A 19,421-nucleotide genomic window follows, 5' to 3' on the forward strand; every position below is an offset into this window, starting at 1 on the left:
AATAATAATCCTCTAACACGTGTATTGTGGACCCAGTCTTCACTCCATTGCATCACTGGCTTTGAAATCCTCGTGTCTCGTGGAACGAGAAAGCTGGACAGGGGCCATAAGCCCTTCTTGGGAGATGAGGAAACACGTCTCCCGGTTGCTGTGGGTCACGGAGCACGTAGATGGCAGCATGCACGGGGACTGGAACCTGGGCTCTTCACTCCAATTCCAGTCCCCTTTCTAAAGGCTGTTCCTTCTGGAAACTTCTAGTAACCCACAAGCAAGGAAGGGAAGGACCAGTGCCCCTGCCTTGCAGCCTGGTCAGCCAAAGGTCTCTGGCAGGCGTGGGGGCCTCCCTGCATGACAACACGACCCAGGGCATCAGAACAGCAAGGCTCAGCCAGCAGCATCCTTGCAAATTCCTGGCCGGATGCTCTGAGCCTTCGCCAGCACTTCCAGGTCTCCCTCGTCTTCCTTCTGTACTCGGGTCAAGGGAAGCAGGTTCCCCTGGGGCATCCACTGACTTGCCCTTTCTCCCAGTCCCAGAGCCCTTGGACAGACTAGATTCAGAGGTCTCAAGGCCAGAGAGGAAACGTCCCCACACAAGGGTTTCAGAGTAGTGTGTGCGCGCTAAGTTGCTTCAGTCCTCTCTGACTCTTTGTGACTCTATGGACTGTAGCCCACCAGGCTCCTCTGTCCATGAGGATTCTCCAGGCAAGAACACTGGAGTGGGTTGCCATGCCCTCCTCCATGGGATCTTCCCAACTCAGTGATCGAACCTGCGTCTCTTATGTCTCCTGCATTGGTACACGGGCTCTTTACACTAGTGCCGCCTGGGAAGCCCAGAGTGGCAGAGGCTGCAATCCAGCGTGACCCGAGAAGCTTGTTCAAAGCGTGTGTACCCACCATGCTTCTCTCCAGGTATGTCACAGTTTCTGTTGAGCTGGGCAGCTCTCCAGCTAACTCCTACTTGCTTCACCAACAAACCCAGAGCCAAAGAAGGCACCTCATCTTACAGAGAGGGAAACTGAGTCCCAGAGAGGAGAAGTTTCTAGAAGTTATCAGAGGAAACTGGGGACTCTGTGACTCAGAACCAGGCATTCTCCTTTCTGAGCCTCAGTTGCCCCAGCAATGAAAAGCCATCTTTAAGTCCCTTCTCACTGACACTCTGCTTCTATGAGGTATAACTAAAGCTCAGTCTCCTAAAGCCAAACAGAGTCTCATGTGGAGGAGACAGTGCCCCCAGAGAAACAGTTCTTCAGAGTTCTTCTTTAGCACAACAAAGACCAAGCTCTTGCCCTTGCATCCCAAAGCTCAACTTAAGATCCTTCATTATTAAAAGAGGCTTAGAGGAGAGAGTGGAGAAGGCAATGGCACCCCACTCCAGTACTCTTGCCTGGAGAATCCCATGAACAGAGGAGCCTGGCGGGTTACATAGGGTCACAAAAAAATTGGACACAATTGAAGTGAGTTAGCACACACACACACACATCCTCACAATCACCCCATGAGTTGAAGTTATTTGAATGTCTCTGCTACCCACTCCAGTGTTCTTGCCTGGAGAATCCCAGGGACCGGGGAGCCTGGTGGGCTGCTGTCCATGGGGTCACACAGAGTTGGACACGACTGAAGTGACTTAGCAGCAGCAGCAACCCAAAGAGGCTGCCAACACACCAAGGCTTTATGATCTGAACCCTCTTGGCTTTTGAAGCCTGCCTCTTCTATGTGTTTCTCAGGTTCTCCCTGAGCACCAGCTACATTTGCCAGATTCACCTAGCCCTCTCAGGCCTCTAAGCTTGGTGGTTCTTGCTTTAGCTCAGGAATGCCCTTCCCACTGTTTCATTTGTTAAAAGTCTGTTCATCCTTCAAACCCCAGCTCGAGGCCAGCCTTTCCTGAGGCTGCCAGTTTCTCAAGCTAGAATTAATCACTTCCTTTTCTTCTCTTCCATGGTACTCAAATGCTGAGATTTTGTTTTTCACTCGTAAGACAGGTATAATAATAATTCATACTTTACTGGCTGGCTGAGAAGGTCAAAGGAAACCATGTGTGGGAAAACTCTTAGAAAAATAAAACAGACTGTCAAAAAAAAGAAAAATATTAGAGACTATGTCAACATGAATTTGTATTGTGATAGTGCTTCCCTCTAGGACAGCATATTTCATTCCAGCTAATGTTATGGTTTGCTTTGTACTTTCCTCCCTTCTCTGTTATCAATTAGGGTATTTTTTGCTTGTGTAAAGAAATTCTGTCTACTGCAAGCACCCTCCCTAGTAAAAAAAAAAAAATGCAAATGAGATTTACAGATTCCAGATAATTTACAGATTTATTTACAGATTATTTACAGATAATAATTTACAGATTTATTTACAGATTATTTACAGATTATTAGTTAAGAGGTGTGTTTGGCTACAAGTAACCAAACCTCTAAACCTAGTGGTTTAAAATGGTAAGGGGTTCTCTGCAAGAGGTCCAAAGGGGAGTTGGGGCCTGATGTCACTAAACAGTCTGTGCAGTGCTCCTAGCCTTTTCCTCAGGCTCATAATTTATCTGCTGCAGCTGCAACCATCATGTCCTTCCTTATCCCAGTAGGAAGAAGGAGAAAAGGGAGACACATCCCCAGCAGACAATACACTTGCATTTACTGGCTAAGTCACGTGATCCATCCCAAACTGGAAGGCAGCGTTGAGCTTTCCACCTTCTAGAATAGAGAAAGTGCAGCAGGGATATGTGCGAGTGAACCGTCTATATTATCTGCCATAAGCAAGCTCTCAGAAAGAAGGAAAAGCTGAATAGCCAGATGTCAGAAACTGAGATACAGTTATCTTCAGGGTGTTACTAACCAGATCAGTCCTAGCCATTTGACATTCTTAAGTCCTGATTTATTTTCCCATAGCCTGGTTTTTCCAGTTGGAGGCAAATGCCTACCCCTTGGCTACAGGAGTGAAGGAGCCTCGATGAACAAGCCCCCCGGTGTGGCATGCATGCAATGAGGGAAAGGGAGATCCCAAAAGGAAAATGAGAAAGTGAAGCAGATGAGAAACAAGAAAGTCCTTACATTGCCCTTATTAGGATGTGATCTCCCTGGAAACAGAATTTCTGATTTTCTCTTCTATACATCTGTGGCTGTACCTGGCAAAATACTGCAGTCAACCAGTCCATGATTTTATTCTTCAGCCAGGAGCCAAAATTTGTTTTCCCCTCTTTGTTTTGATTCGTGTCATTGTCATTTGTATCCTCATGGAATGAATGGATCTTGAAGTCAGACAGATCAGGAATGAAATTCCAGCTTCACTACCCCTCTCTCTGTAGGTTTGGTCAAGATACTTTACTCTCTATGCCTCAGTTTTCCTATCTGCAAAATATGGAGATTGAAACCATGAGGTTGCTAAACAAATGAAATAATACAGTGCATGTAAAGCACTTTGCAAGTGCCTAGCACATAGTAGTCAGTCCAAAATCAATGGTCTATTATTATTTTTATGTGGGAATTTTAAGCAACAGGAACACAATGAATAACTGCATGCCTGCTGAGTCGTTTAAGTCATGTCTGCTCTTTGCCACCCTATAGGGTATAGCCCGCCAGGCTCCTCTGTCCACAGGATTCTCCAAGCAAGAATGCTGGAGTGCATTGCCTTGCCCTCCTCCTGGGGATCTTCCTAACCCGGGGATCGAACTTGCATCTCCTGCAGCTCCTACGTTGCAGGCAGATTCTTTACCACTGAGCCACTGGGGAGGCCCAGTGAATAACTCCTTATATCCAATTCCCTAATAACTCCTGTTTGGAGTCCTACAGATTGTAGGTTTGATATTTGAGGAGAGAGTAAAGTTCTAATCTTTCTAGTTCATCCTAAAAATAGTTAGCTCTTCTCTGTGCATTCTGTCAGCTCAGCAAGTCCCATCTAGGGAACTGCAAGATTGTGTAAGGCAATCTTTCTAAACCAGGGTCAAATGTTCTTCTTTACCCGAGAGTAACTCACAGAAGATGCACAGGATGATAAAGAGTCTGTCCAGTAGTGGGGCTGTCGGGGAGGATATGTATGTAGGGGAGAGGGTCATCCCACCTAGGCTGGAGTCTGATATCTAGAGCCTCAAGGATGAAAGGTAACTGAATCCTAGAAAGAAGGAATATTTTTCTCATGTTTATTCATTCAGCTATTCAAGTCATCTGACAGACATTTACTGAAAGCTACCAGCTCAGAAACTGGTAAATGCAGAAGATGTAGAAGTAATTGTGTACCCACCCAGAGAGATCTCATGGTCAAGCTATTTATTGAAATCTTTAAGCATTCAATAAAAATAACAGTAACAACAATAACAGTAATTAATATTTATGGAACACTTATTAGGTGCTAAATAAAATAGTTCTAAAACTTTACTTGCATCATTCACTCAATTCTTATCTTAACCTCATGAGATAAGGACTTTCTCCTCATCTGCCAATGAAAACATTAAGGTCCCCAGAGATTCAATAACCTATCTGGGCTCTTCAGAAACTGTCTTATCTGGAAAGCTTTCAATTGTTGCCCTCAATGCGGGGAGCTTTTAATAGATAGCAGTCACTGGTTGCCATAGAAACTGCAAGGGAACGTAGATCTAGTGCACTTTGTGGTTGGTAAACTAATGATGCCTGTCTGGACTTTCTCAAGTTCTCTGGGCTCAGGCCATTCCCTCCCCCGAGAAGGTCTTCCCACCACTGTCTCCATTTAGCTACACTCTACTCACCTTTCAAACCTCAATCCATTGCCACCTCTATCAAGAAAGTGTTCCCGAATGCCCCCACTGTACCACCTAGGTACGATCTCTCACACCCCTATGTTTGTCCAACTCTAATGGCACTTTCCTTCTGCCAAAACTGACGGTCAACTGAGTATCTGGCTTATTTGTCTATTAAATGAGTTTTCCTCCAAAGCAGAGAGCTTGTTTAGTCAACTGTCTTATCTCCAGGGTCTGGCATTCATGCGTGGGTTAACGGGCACTAAATCCATATGCCCGGCTCATAGTAAGCCCACCCAGGTCTTGGCAACCTTTTACCCTTTGAATGTGGAAATGGACAGAATGAGACAACACAAGGAGACCGCCTTGCCTCCCAGAGTTAGAGCATGAGAAAGAGCATCAGCAGATGCCACAAGCAAGAAATGCCAGCAGGTTGGACAACCAAGATTTTCTAAGATTTAACAGTTTGACTGCCCTCTAAATCAACTCAGCCCTCTCAAGCAAGCTGCTAGATTCCCCAGCTGCCACCCAGAGTAGATGAAAAGCAGAAGTCATATTATTATTTTGTGCAACTTTGGGGGAAAACCACAGCTTCTACTCCTTTGACTTCCACACCCTGTGCTGCATTTCCCTGCTCATCCAACTTTTTCCTTCTGCACAAGAAAATCCAAAGGTGCCTCACTTTAAGAAGGTGGTGCCTCGCTCCACCCATGCCCGAGCTTCACTTCCTCATCTGCAAAATGAAATAAGAGGACCCACCTCATCAGACAGAGTATGTACAGTGACTGGAATTGATTCCACATAGTCATTGTTGTTCAGTTGTTATGTCTGATTCTCTGTGACCCCATGGACTGCAGCACACCAGGCTTGTCTGTCCCACACTAGCTCCTGGAGTTTGCTCAAACTCGTGTCCATTGAGTCAGTGATGCTATCTAACCACCTCATCTTCTGCCACCGCTTTCTCCTTTTGCCTTCAATCTTTCCCAGCATCAGGGTCTTTTCCAGTGAGTCGGCTCTTTGCATCAGGTGGCCAGAGTGTTGGAGCTTCAGCTTTAGCATCAGTCTTTCCAATGAATATTCAGAGTTGATTTCCTTTAGTATAGTCAGTGCTCAATAAATATTACCTATGATTACAACTGTGCTTCCTAGGTGGCTCAGTGGGTAAAGAATCTGCCTACAATGCAGAAGACACCAGAGGCACAGATTCAATCCCTGGGTTGGGAAGATCCCCTTGAGGAGGGTATGGCAACTGACTTTGGTATTCTTGCCTGGATAATCCCGTGGACAGAGAAGCCTGGTGGCCTACAGTTCATAGGGTTGCAAAGAGTTGGACATGACTGAAGTGACTGAGCATGCAAGCATGATTACAATTATTTAGAATGTAAGACTCATATGTCATCTAACAATGTGAAGACCCAGGTATTAAACATCTCAGAATATTCTTCCAGCCCAGCCCCAAATTTCTGGGAAACAATAGAGTGTAATTAACTTGACAATACTAACAGAATAGAATTCCGGTCTAGATGGGGTGTGAGAAAGATACAACCGGCTCTTGGCGGAGTCTCACGTTGACTTTCAAACAACAGAGTAGAGAATGGAAGTGATTCAAGGCTTTGGGTTACTAGTGTGGCCTGTGGTGGACAGTGGCTGAGGATAAACTGTCCCACCACGTGCAAGCTATGTAACCTGAGGCAAGAAACCCAACCTCTCTGTGCCTGAGAATTAGAACAACACAGATGTTTTAGAATGCTTGTGAGAATGAAATGAGCAATGAAACAAACAGTGTCTGACTTCTAGCTGGTAAAGGTAGTCTTGATGATTCTCATCTTGAAGTGGTGTTGTCAATTTTTTATTTAGGTTTTTTTTTTTTTCTTAAAGATACATAGACTCACAGATTAAGAATTAAGGGGTACCTGAGAGACCATCCAGCACAATATATTTTTTCTGACAAGGAAACAGGACCCAGAAAGGGAAAGTCGTTTCCCCTAGGTCACATGGCAAGTGAGAGGGAAGGGGAAGAAGCAATCTTCCTTCCACGACACAGAAAAAAAACGGTATGCTTTCCCTGAGTGAGCAGGCTCCAGGCGAGGAAGTGAGTCTTTAGAGACGTGAGGACGGCATGTGTTCTAGGAGAGCAGAGGACAGCTGTTTGGGAAAACGATTCCAAAATCAAACGGTGTTTGTTGGGCCGTTTCCTGACAGCAGCACAATGTGCTTGCCTGTGGGCAATAAAAAGAATAACTATGATTCAGTTTTCTTCACTCCAGGGCAGACTTTGAAGAATGTTTACAACCAACAGCTCACTTAATTTTCTCCTCTTATCCAGCTCACGTGGTAAGCATCATTATCCCTGTCTTTAACAGTATTTAGAGAAGTTAATGACAAGCAGGTAAGCAGCTCAGAAAGGATCCAGGCAGTGTTTCCTGACACGGAGCCCCTGACCTAGAGCCAGGTGCCCCACAGGCATGGGATGGTAAGCCTAATACTTGGATTTAACAGACTTTAATTTCTTAGAGCCACAAAATGATTCTCTCGTGATGTCCCTCCAATTCATGTCCCCAGTCCCACCTTCTCTGAGGAAGCTTCTCTGACCAGCCCAATCCACCAATCCTGGCATCTCCAAACACCTCCAGGGTTTGCCATCTACACTCTGGTGGACACCTGTCCACCACAGGCTGGTTGCAGAGGAGAAAGGCTCAACATCTTATCATCCAGATGATAACCGTGTCCCTATGCTCCCACGAGGTACCAAGCTCCAAGTCAGATGACATCCAGAGTCACAGCGGATGAAGACAAGTTACAGCCTCAGTTACAGGTTTTGGGAAGAACCGTCATGACATCACTTTCTGTGAGGATAATATATGCAAGCGATATAAATCCTCATAGCAACCCTTAAAGGTAGATTTTATTATCTGCATTTTAGGGATGGGGAAACTGAATCTCAGATAGAAAAAATAATTCCCCTAAGCTTACACAGCAGGCGGGGTGATAACGCTGTTGACTGTGAGATCAATAGCAATCACTACCTTGAAAAGACCTTGGGCAGCTTACAGAAACGAACTGGGTTCCAGTGGATACAGTGGGGGATGGCCGTGGGGGTGGGTTTTATTGTCTTTGTGATGGTCCCTTTCTGGTTCCCTGCTTCCTCTCTGCCTCCTGTGTTCACTGAACAGCCGGAAGAGGGGATGGGAGGGGAGAGGCTCAAGAGGGAAGGCATTCGGATACGTACTTACTGCTGACTCGCGTTGTTGTACAACAGAAAGCAACACAACATTGTAAAGCAATTATCCTCCAACTTAAAAAAAAAAACCACACAGCCAGAGGCATCCTTCATTCTCCATCCCTTCCCTGTTCCTCCCCAGGCTTCCCATTGCCCTCAGCGCAGAATCCAGAGCCACCCCCAGTGGCCTCCGAGGCCTTACAGGACGCATTCTGAGGCCTCCCAGACCTCACCCCCTCCTCCCCCACCCCTCATTCCCTGCATGCCCCCAGTCACTCTTCCTGAAATACACCCAGCTGCACGTTCCCTCCTCCACACATTCATCCCTAATGTCCTCTCTGCCTAGGGCACTCTTCCCGGTCTGGTCCGTCTGCAAGGACCCCCTCCCTCTCCTTCTTGGTAACACCCTCCATGACCACTCTTTGTAAAATAGCTCCCATACCCCATTCCATCATCTTCCTAACCTCCTTATCCCACTTTACACCTAAACACCACCCAACCAATTAGGGCTGCCCATCTCCTTGTTTACTGTCTCTCTCCCATTAGAATATAAGCTCCCTGTGGGCAGGGGCATGGCTTGTCTCATTCATTCTGTGTCCTCATCGCTTTGACCAGGGCCTGGGGCACAGCAGGTGCTCTGTGCAGATCTATTGTATAAGAGAATGAACTATAGGGCTCCTTTGGGTTTGGTGGGCAGAGGGAGGGAGAAGGCAGAAAGCAGTGGGCTGAGGACTGTGGGAGGGGAGGGGAGGCGAGGGCGGTTCTGCAGAAGGAACCGTGGGCCGCTGTCAGTCGTCAGTGGGTGCCCCTGGCAGGGCACAGCTGGGTTCAGTTTCTGATCTTCCCTCTTCTCCTCCACAAAGTGAAGAGCACCCTGAAACCACCCAGAGCTGAGCCCCACCCCAGAGCGGGGAAGGAGGACTAAAAGCCAAACCTAGAATCTTCCGAGGTGGAGCAAACCTCAGTGAGTCACTAGCCTGCTGATCCCCTGACTCTTTTATGCCCAAGGGATAAAATAATGATGGTGTCTGGGAGTTCATCTTAAGAAAAGGAAACTCCAGCTTAATAGAGTATTGATAAAAACAGAAAAAAAAAAACCAGTAGGTGTACCCATCAAGTTCCCAGCAGAAAACGGAATTTACCCCAGATGGTGCAAATGGAGAACATTCGATAGAGGGATCTTTTACTGATTGGGGCTGGAGCTGAGGCTCCTGGGCCAGCAGAGTGTGAAGCCACGACACCCCCAAATGAGCCAAGGTAGGGATGGTGGTCCAGAAGGCTTCAAAGAGCATGATGGGAACCTCCGTGGTGGAGAAGCACAGCTGTCACGAAAGACACAAACCTCTCTCTCCTGCCCTCTGGTCTCTTGCCAGGGCCTCTGGAAGACAGGTGGGGAGGGAACTGGGGGACATTGTTGGCAGAGTTGGCCTCCGGGGCATGGAGCAGGGCAGAGAATGGATATGGTGACCCACAGAGAAGAACTGGCAAAGGTGACTGTTGAATAACCAGAGTTTTTCCACTGCTTGATGCAGAGCCCAGCACAGACTAGCCATGAATAAATACTTACCAGGCATCCTGCAGTCCCAACTCCCACTGCCCTACACACACATACACACACACACACACACACACACACACGCACACACTCCTATTGAACTCTTACTATGTGCCAAGCATGTCTTAAGTCCATGGTATCATTTACTCCCTATGGGGTAAGTTTGGGTGTCCCTTTATTTTTTTTCAGATATGGAAACGGAGGCTTAAAAAGGTTCATAATTTTTCCAAGGTGACTCAACTAGTGAGGTGCAGAGCCATGGTTCCACCCCGAATGAACCGAACTCAACAGGCCATGCCTTTAGCCACCAAGTTCTCCATCCCAGAGCCTAGCACAGGGCCTGCTGGGTGATGGGAGGTTATCGTGGCCCAAAGAACTTCTACAGCCCAGCTCTGCACAGCGGGCTTCTCCAACTCAGGTTACTAGATGCAAACTGGAACTGTTCTTGGCTGATTTGAAGTGGTCCTCACAAACCTGGAGGAATGCAGGCAGAGGAATGGAGCACAGGACCTCCAATGTCCCGGGTCACTAAAGTAACGAGGGAAGCACTCGCCTCCCTCCTCACTGCCTGCAGATGAATCATCAGTTACCCTCATCAATGCCAGCCCAAGCTGATCAGCTGGAAGTTCCAACTCCTGTGGCTAGCATTTGGTGGGAACTGGTGATAGGGGAGCAGAATGCTCGATTTATAGAAACCAGCCTACTCAAAACTCAAATAATGACCCCAGAAGAAGACTGCGTTGATGGTGCAACTCTTGTTTGCCTACCATTTGACTTCTAGCAGGAAGTATTTTTAAAGGGTATTTTTCTCCCTTGCTGACCAGTTCCTCATTGAGAAATTCTCTTTTGTGACACTTGGACATCTCAGAGTGATGAAGGGACTTTTTTTTTTTTTAATTGCCACTTCCAGGTTTGGATTCACTTCTTCATTCATCTGGAAGAACAGAAAGGATTTCCAAATGCTTACCAGACATCTCCTCTGAGCGCTGAAGACTGGCCTCGTCCCTAGACCTTGACCGTCACCTCTGGGAACCACACGGCACAGGATGGGATGTCCCCACCTCCTCTTCCTCTCCTCCATCCCCAACTCACGCACTCAACACATTTATCAGTCCCTTCCACGTCCCCCATTCGTTATGAAGCAATGTGATAAAATCTCCTCTTAGGTTTAGTAAGAAATAGCATGTAACCCGATGGCGAAACTGTAGTGGGCTTCAAGGCTGAATGGACCCAAGGTGATGCTGGAAACTTCCTTACTCCCTCCCCTTCTTGGGGGCTGAGAATAAGGGAACCATCACCCATTCTGGTGGCCCATGGACAGGGTCTGTGAGATCCCTTAACATGCATGCTTACTGCATCACCCAGGTCCCTCCATGCCTCATCCTCTCAATGACTATGAGATGTAAGTTCCGTTTACTCTGCTCACCTCATCTTATCTCCAGTTACTCAGACTCCATGTCAGGCAACCCTTGCGCCATGCCCTGTTGAGACTGTGCTGTTCCATCGATCTACCTTTGCTCGTGTTCTTTCTTCTGCCTGGGATGCCTTTCTCCCTCAGTGTCTCCCTAGCAAGCTTCTACTTTTGCTGGAAGACCCAGCGCAGGTCAACACTGAGCATCATTGCCTGAGCCTCAGGCTAAGCTCTGCTCCCCTGGGAGCCCCGGGCTTCCCTCTGCCTTGACATTCAGCACCTCATGCTGGAAACATCTGCTCTCTGGTCCACCTCCCACAGTGGACTCAGTTCTGGGAAGACCCTCTCTGGCTCCTCCCTGCTTCCCAGGGCCCAGCACAGGACCTGACATACAGTGGATTGCTGAGAGGAGCTCTCTCTGGAATTTAGCTCAAACAGTTTGTTTGCCCTCATCTTCTAAATGGGTGTGTGAATTGGCTTAGCCCCTGCCCAGAGAAACAGAAACTCGGTCGTGTCTGACTCTGCGTAACCCTATGGACTCTACGTAGCCTGCCAGGCTCCTCTGTCCATGAGATTCTCCAGGCAAGAATACTGGAGTGGGTTGCCATGCCCTTCTCCAGGGGAATCTTTCCAACCCAGGGATCGAACCTGTGTCTCTTACGTCTCCTGCACTGGCAGGCAGGTTCTTTACCACTAGCACCATCTGGGAAGCCCAAACAGGAACTTAAAGGTAAATAAAACGTGACTGGATCTCCTGAGCCCACAGGCTCTTCCATTTGTGGTGGATTGTGAAACGGAGAGAAGGCAGCCCAGCATGGGGGCCTCAAGAAGCTGTTGGTGGTAGGAGTCCACAGGTGGTCCCAAGTGGTATAGGTTCCATGTGTCCCAAACCATCCACCCCTCCCCCAGAAATTCCAGCCCTCGAGCAACTTGCCTTTAGCTGAAATCTCTCACCCTGGTGAAAAATGGAAAGCCTCATGACAAGGACTTCTAAGCTGTCGTTATTTCTGCAGGTTTCTTTTCAATCATAAAATGATATACTTGTGCCCACCATCTCATTTAATTTCACAACAGCTCTGTGAGACTAGTATTGTTTTCCCCATTTTATGGAGGAGGAAACTAAGGCGCAGAGAAGTCAAGGTGCCTGAGATCACAGATCTCAGAAATGGAAAAGCTAGACCAGTTCTGTCTGGCCCCATGGTGCTTCCTCTTACCCAAAATGTTAAACTGCCTGCTTGAACAAGTCAGGAAAAGTCCCTGAACAGGAACCAGGAGACCTGCCACGTGACTGGCCTGGTCACAATCATTCTGACCTTTGATTTCCTCATCATTTCCCTCTAAGTCCAAGGTTACACTTGACTCAGGACACATGTATCATCACTTCCTTTCCAGAGCCTCTCCCAACCACTCCAAGTCATAGCCAGTAGAGAACTAATAATTCTTCCTTTGTGTTCCCACCAGCCCCTTTGTTTCAGCACAAAGTCTATGTATCAGTTAGTTATCACTGTGTAACAAAGCACGTACAAGCTTTTCAAACAAGTAGTCAGAAGACACTTTTTTAAAGGGACCGATAGCAAATATTTTAGGCTTCATAGATCACACGGTCTCTGTTACAATTATTTAGTCTGATTTTGTAGTGCACACACACACAAAAACTAAATAATAAATAAATAGGAATGACTATATTCTAATAAAGCTTTCTTTACAAAAACAGACAGCCCACAGGTGGTAGTTTGCCAATCCTTGTTTTGAACAGTAGGCATTTATTATTGCTCATGAATCTATGAGTTGGCTGAACCAGTCTGTTCATCTGGGTCAGGATCTGCTGATCTGGATGAGCTCACTCGTGCAACTGTGGTCAGCTGGCCAGATGCCTAAACGCTAGCTGGTCTAAGATGTATATTTGCATACTTGGTAGTTGACCTTCACCTTGGTAGTGAAGGTGACAAGAGAGACCTGGGTTGCATGTCTCTCTTCATCAAGGAAGCTAACCCGGGTTTCTTCTCCTAGAGAGTCAGCAAGCTTCTAGAGATGGTGGAAGCACACAGGCCAGTTGAGACCTAGGCTCAAAACGGGTACATCATCACCTCCATCACATCTTATTGACAAAGCACCTCACAAGACCAGCCCAGATCCAAGGGGTAGGGAATTAACCTCAGCCTTTTGCTAGGAGGAGATAAGAAATCACATCTCAAAGAGTGTGAAGAGAGCACAGGCCAAAGAACTGTGGCCGTGTCTGCAGTCATTCCATAGGAGCCAGCTACACTCATGTGTTTGTATTTGTTACATATACATCTCCCTATATTTTTAGACTGTAAGACCTTTAAAGACTGGCTTAATATTTGTATCTCCAGTGCCAATCACAGTGCCTGGAGCAGTCTATTTTCACCTCCTAAAAGCAAAGATCCTCAAACCCATCCATCTCCATAGCCATCTATACCCTGGTTCAAGGTATTGTCAGCTCTTGCTCTGAAATAGCCTCCTGACTGCTGAAAGGCTGGTTGATATTCCCTTGCATTGGGAATCCGTTCAAATCCATGGGTGTAGGAGAACAGCCTAGTGGAGAAGAACAAAGTTCCTGGGAGGAGAGGTCAGAGGTTTCCTCTAACATAGGAATTGGGCAGAAAGTTTGGGGACCGTGGTGCCCTGGCTGTGATTCTGCTCAGTGTTGGTCCTGGTGTGGCTCCTAACAAGACCCCTGGGATCTGTAAAGGCAGGAAAGCTCAAGAACTTTGGTTCAGGGAACCAACAGGGCAATCCAGGAGCAATGCATGTTTAGCATCAAAATCAACCCCAGCTCTGCTTCTTTACAAATAACCTCTCTATGCTTCATTTCATAGTCTGTAAAATAGAAATAAAAAATAGAGAACTCCTTCTCATCATAACACCCAAAACAAAAGAGCTTCTGTTACAAGATATTATAATAAACCTAACACTCGTGGTGTCTCGGAGTGGCTCTAAATGTTTCACCTGCTTTGGCTCATTCAGTCCCCTGCACAACTTCATAAGGCAGGTCCTACTCTTGTCCCATCTTACAGATGAGGAAGCAGAGGCTCAGAGGCGTTTAGTAACTTGTCCAAGGTCACACTGCTAGGAGGACGGGTATCTGGGATTCGAGTTCTTGCTCTTCTGCTCCAGAGCCTGAGCCTGCTATCACTGACACATTCAACGAACTCCAGGTGATGTTATTTCTAAAGCTCCCTGCCCTCCCCAAGGTCAGGCATGCCTGCCTCTTCCCATCCCCTCTGCACTTCCCTGACAGAATGGCAAAACAGAGGCCTGTGTTCTGCGCTTGCTTCTGCCAATCCCTTACCCACTGACCTTGAGCAAGCAAGGACTCCTTTCTGAAACTCAGTGTTACCCTTTCTACAACGTGGATCTAATAATTCATGACACCCTGACAAGAATCATGAGACCTACGTGACAGCACAAAATAAGTTACCCCTTGAGATTTATTTCCCTGGTGGTCCAGTGGTTAAGACTTGGCCTTCCAACGCAGGAGGTGCAAGTTCAACCCCTAGTTGGGGAGCTAAGATCTCATATGCCTTGTAGCCGAAAAAACAAAACATAAGACAGAGGCAATATTGTAACAAATTCAACAAGGACTTTAAAATTAGTCCACATCAAAAAAAAAAAAAAAATAGTAAGTTACCCAGCAAGGCCCCGAGTGAAGGAGCTAAGGCACAGGGCACTTCTGGGCTAGAAGAATGTGGACACTGAAAGGCCCAGATCTCGGTCAGCGGGTGGCTCTTATGGAGCAGGCCACCCCCACCTGGAAGTCACCTTGTTTATGCAAAGATCGACTGAAGCTGAAACCGAAGAGGCTGCCATCTGCCCTCTGAGCAGCCTGGCCACCTCTTTCTGTTTGCTTCTATGGCTTCAGGTTGGCTTGTTTCTTTACAAAAATGTTTGGCAAGAGACAATGTCCCAAAAATTTTAAGCGGTTTGGTTTTCTTTCTCTTTCTTCCCCATGCCCTTTTCTCTTTCTTTGATTGCCTGTAACTTCAAACAATGGTGCCCTTTAGAGACTCCAGGCACAGGTCCCACGCTGAGCTCCACTTTCTAAATCGTTGGCTGCTGCCACTCTGACCCTGAAACCACAGCTCTCCTTTGAGGTCGAGTCACATGGCATCTGAGAGCTCTGCACCCTTCAAGCGGCAGTCTGGGCTGGCCAGGATTCTGATTTTTTTTTTTTTTTTTTAAGCTCATCACTGTTAGTCAATGCCCAGTGGTATATGTTTCCTCTCTCCTTTCAATGCGTCTCCAGGACTCTCAGTGTAAAGCTCCGTGGGTCTAACTCTCCTGTTCCTGACCCCTTATTCTGGGAGACATGACAAATAAGCCTGGCCAAGATCTGCACCTAGACGTGTAGACCTTGTGTAACACGCACTTCCAACCCTCCTGGATTCCTGAAACCAGAGCACTTCAAGTGAAGACAGTAATTTTGAACAGGAGACACATTAAAGCCCAGAAGTCATTTACACTGAAGTATGAATTGGCCTTTTAGCAGATCTGAAAGCAGTTGCCAGGTGGAGAAGGTGAAAAAGATGAGATGTCTGGGAGTTACAAGCAGGACTAGATAGAGCAGGGCCAAAAGGGGTAGCTACAGGCTTGTCACATGCTGAAAATGAACTTGACCTCTGCCGTTAATCTGCCTTGTGCTGGACCATGCCAAAACTTTCCTCTGAGAGGAGGTTATCATCTAACTGACTTCCATATTGTTTATGAGATTTATTCTTTACTTACGTTATCACATTTCATATAGTACATCTATCAACTCTGTATTAGGGGCTGTTCTAAGCTCTTTGCAAATAGAATCTAATTGAATCTTCACAATAGTCTCACTAGTTAAGCATTACTAGGATTCCCATCTTACAGCTGAGGAAACTGAGGTACAGAAAAATTAAGCAATTTGTCAGATGTCACACAGCTTCTAAATGGGGAGTGGAAGTTCAAATCCAGGCACGTCTGGCTCTAAAGTCCACACTATTAACTTCTATGGTGCAAAAGTGAAAGAGCACTGAACGATTAGTGTAACTTTATCTTTTTTGGACAAGTAAATGAATAAACTCTTGTGATGAGTAAGTCATTTCCACATTCAACTTTAAAAACATTATCAAGATTCTCAGAACCAGCAATCCAAGATGGGCTTATGAACTTGATGACAAAATCCATTCATTCATTCACCTTTTTGACTCATTCAGCAAGTATTACCAAGCACCCTCTGAGCCTCAGACTGGACACTCAGTAGACAACAGTGCGGCCATCACGGCCCTGCCCGCCTAGAGCATACAGTCTGGCCAGCAGTCGGGGTCTCAGATAGGAGATGCAAAGATCAGCTCACTGTGGGAGTCCTGGGGTGGAGGCAGGGGGAAGGTGGAGAGAAGTGATGTCTAAGCCAAGGCCTCACATAGAAGTAGGAGTTGGCCAGATGACAAGGCTGGGCCACAATGAGCCAGGAAACAGTAAAGGCACATGAAGAGTCCCGGGGGTGACAGAGAGCTGGATGGTTAGGAAAACAGAAAATTGAGTAAGGCTGTTCGTCGGAGGGTAGGAAGGTGAGCTGTGGGAGCTGTAGGCAGACAGACGGTGGGGTTGGACACCAGCTGGCCATGTGGACCCCGATGCAACATTCAGTTCATGCTGAGGTCAAAGGGGAATGAACCAGGGAAGGCACTGAAGCCAGGGTGGGCCAGGTTGAGATTTGAGGTGGAGCAAACTGGAACAGAGGTAACTTCCAATAACCACAGTTAGCAAAAGACACATCCCCTCTCCCCAGTGGGCCTCTAGGTCTGATTAAAGGGGACTGAACTTTGAACTGTGGTATTGGAGAAGACTCTTGAGAGTCCCTTGGACTGCAAGGAGATCCAACCAGTCCATCCTAAGGAGATCAGTCCTGGGTGTTCATTGGAAGGACTGATGCTGAGGCTGAAACTCCAATACTTTGGCCACTTCATGCGAAGAGTTAATTCATTGGAAAAGACCCTGATGCTGGGAGGGATTGGGGGCAGGAGGAGAAGGGGACGACAGAGGATGAGATGGCAAGATGGCATTACCAACTTGATGCACATGAGTTTGAGTGAACTCCGGGAATTGGTGATGGACAGGGAGGCCTGGCGTGCTGGGATTCATGAGATCGCAAAGAGTCGGACACGACTGAGCGACTGAACTGAACTGAACTGAACCTGATCACCCTTGATTGATACAACAGTTTAGGCCTTAAGGGTCTGGATCCATTTCTCCTTGAAACAATACAGACTTGGCAAGAACACACGCCTATAAAAGAAAGACTCCTCAGTGATGAGAGAAACCAAATTAAAGAATCTTTTGGGTTACAGACCTTGAAAGATATTTGAGGGACTTCCCTGGAAGTCCAGTGGTTAAGACTCTGTGCTTCCACTGCAAGGGGCATGGGTTCGATGCCTGGTTGGGGAACTACAATCTAACACATTTGTGAGGTGCATGCATGCCAAGTCGCTTCAGTTGTGTCCAGCTCTTTGCGACCCTATGGACTGTAGCCCGCTAGGCTCCTCTGCATGGGATTGCAACAGAGTTGCCATGTCTTCCTCCAAAGGATCTTCCCAACCCAGGGATCAAACCCCCATCTCTTATGTCTCCTGCATTGGTAAGCAGGTTCTTTACCACCAGCACCACCTCAGAAGCCCCATGTCATGCACTGCAGCCATTAAAAAAAAAAAAAAAGTAAGCAAAATAAAATAGATTCTGTTTAACTTTCATTTTCCCAGTTCCTATCAGTACAGGTCAAAAATGGAGATGGAGACAAAGGGGGACAGATGAACATTCCTGTAACAGGAATGAGGTGGTGCTAGTGGCTTGCTTCCCCACCCTTCGCCAGGGGTGTGCTGAAACCTGTCCATCCACCTTCTTTTTGCCTCTCACCTGGGTTTCAGGTCACTTCCCTAGTGTTCACCATCATTCAGGAAGGCCGGTCATCCTGCAGGTATTTCTGGAGCACATGCCTCCTGGCTGCCCACCTGGGCCTGCTTCTGAGCTGCTCTCTCGTCTGCCCTGTAAGTCATGTGGTGTGGAACCCTCCGATGCGGCCACAAGGCTGCGTCAATGTGCTGTCCTGGAAACCTTTAGGCACAGCTCCTTCATTCTCCAGCCCGCTTCATTCTCCAGCAAAGTCATTTTGAGTGTTTGCCAGGCACCAGGCACTTGGAACACAGGGATAAATAAAACACAGTCCGGCCCTTGAAGAGAGTCTGGCCTCGTGGAGGAGGGGAGGGTTCTTACGTTGGGTTCTCCCACTTGGAGGTGTCTTAAATTCTGATGCCCAGGCATCAGCACAAGTGAAATGTCAGCAGGTGGAGAGCATGGGGAAGGCATCCCAGGAAGAGGCGACATGCAGGGTGAGGTCTCAGACTGGCCTTCCAGGAGGGCTGACCTCCTCCTTCAGTGCTGGAGAGAGCCCTGGTAACTTGCTCCACCTTGAGCTGAGAGAGAGAAGCCATGACAGTAAGAATAGTAGTAGCTTACTATGTTCGAGACCACCTCTGTCCAACAGAACCTTCTGTGATGCTGTAAGTACTCTGTATCTGTGATGTCCAGTAGAGTAGCCACTGGCCGCGTGTGGTTACTGTGCACTTGAAAGATGGCTGGTGCAGTAGATGAACTGAATCTTTAATTTTAGTTTATTTAAATCAGGTTGTACTTGGTGCCTTCCCTGGTAACTCAGATGGTGAAGAAACTGCCTGCGTTGCAGGAGACCTGGGTTCTATTCCTGGGTCAGGAAGATCCTATGGAGAAGGGACTGGCAACCTATTTCTGTATTCTTGTCTGGGAAATCCCACAGACAGGGGAGCCTGGTGGGCTACAGTCCATGGGATCGCAAAAAGTTGAACACGACTGAGCGACTAACATTTTCACTTTTCACTTATTTAAATAGCCCCATGTGACAAGTGGCTCTAGCTTAAGCAACACAGTACAAGATTTTGTGGTCAGTACTTTATGGGTAATATATCAATTCTAACAGTCAACAATGGGATAAGTGTGATTATCATTTCCACTTTACAGATGCAGAACTGAGGACCAGAGAGGATAATTTGTCCATCTTGCTCAGTTATAAGTGTCAATCCAAGATTCAATCCCAGCAGACTAAACCCCGAGGGGAGATATGGCTCCCTCGTCATTCATTCACTGATTCATTTATTCATTCCAGACATGCGTAGTCACTGAGTGTCTGTTGTGAATCAAGAACCGAACCATGTGATGGAGATATAAACATAAAAGGGTTAGGGGCCCTGGCCAGAGGGAGCAGATGACTATAAAAGGAGACAGACAGACTAAAGGAAGCCCCGGCACTAAGTCACAACTCCCGCATTCAAGCTCAGCTCGCAGTGCCAAGGAGCCCTCAGCTGGGGCAATTAACCCAGCACAGCGATATTGGAGAGGCCTGTACAATGAGCCCAATTTCGTTCCATTCTGGGCGAACACCTCAATTCTTCCTCCTTCCTAAGGCCTGGTGGGTGCCCCAACTCTCCCCTCTAGGTGCCCTCCTCCCTGTACTGGG

General features: G+C 47.2%; 1 long non-coding RNA gene across 1 annotated transcript; it reads left to right on the forward strand.

The window, feature by feature from the left end:
* The first annotated feature begins 6,917 nt into the window (after positions 1–6,917).
* Positions 6,918–10,468, forward strand: LOC133260356 (uncharacterized). Its single transcript, XR_009740781.1, has 3 exons — positions 6,918–7,600; positions 8,786–8,886; positions 10,388–10,468. It is a non-coding gene; the product is annotated as an uncharacterized LOC133260356 (long non-coding RNA).
* Positions 10,469–19,421: the final 8,953 nt, after the last annotated feature.

This window comes from Bos javanicus, chromosome 14 (assembly GCF_032452875.1).
Source record: "Bos javanicus breed banteng chromosome 14, ARS-OSU_banteng_1.0, whole genome shotgun sequence".
In the NCBI taxonomy this organism is placed as follows: domain Eukaryota; kingdom Metazoa; phylum Chordata; class Mammalia; order Artiodactyla; family Bovidae; genus Bos; species Bos javanicus.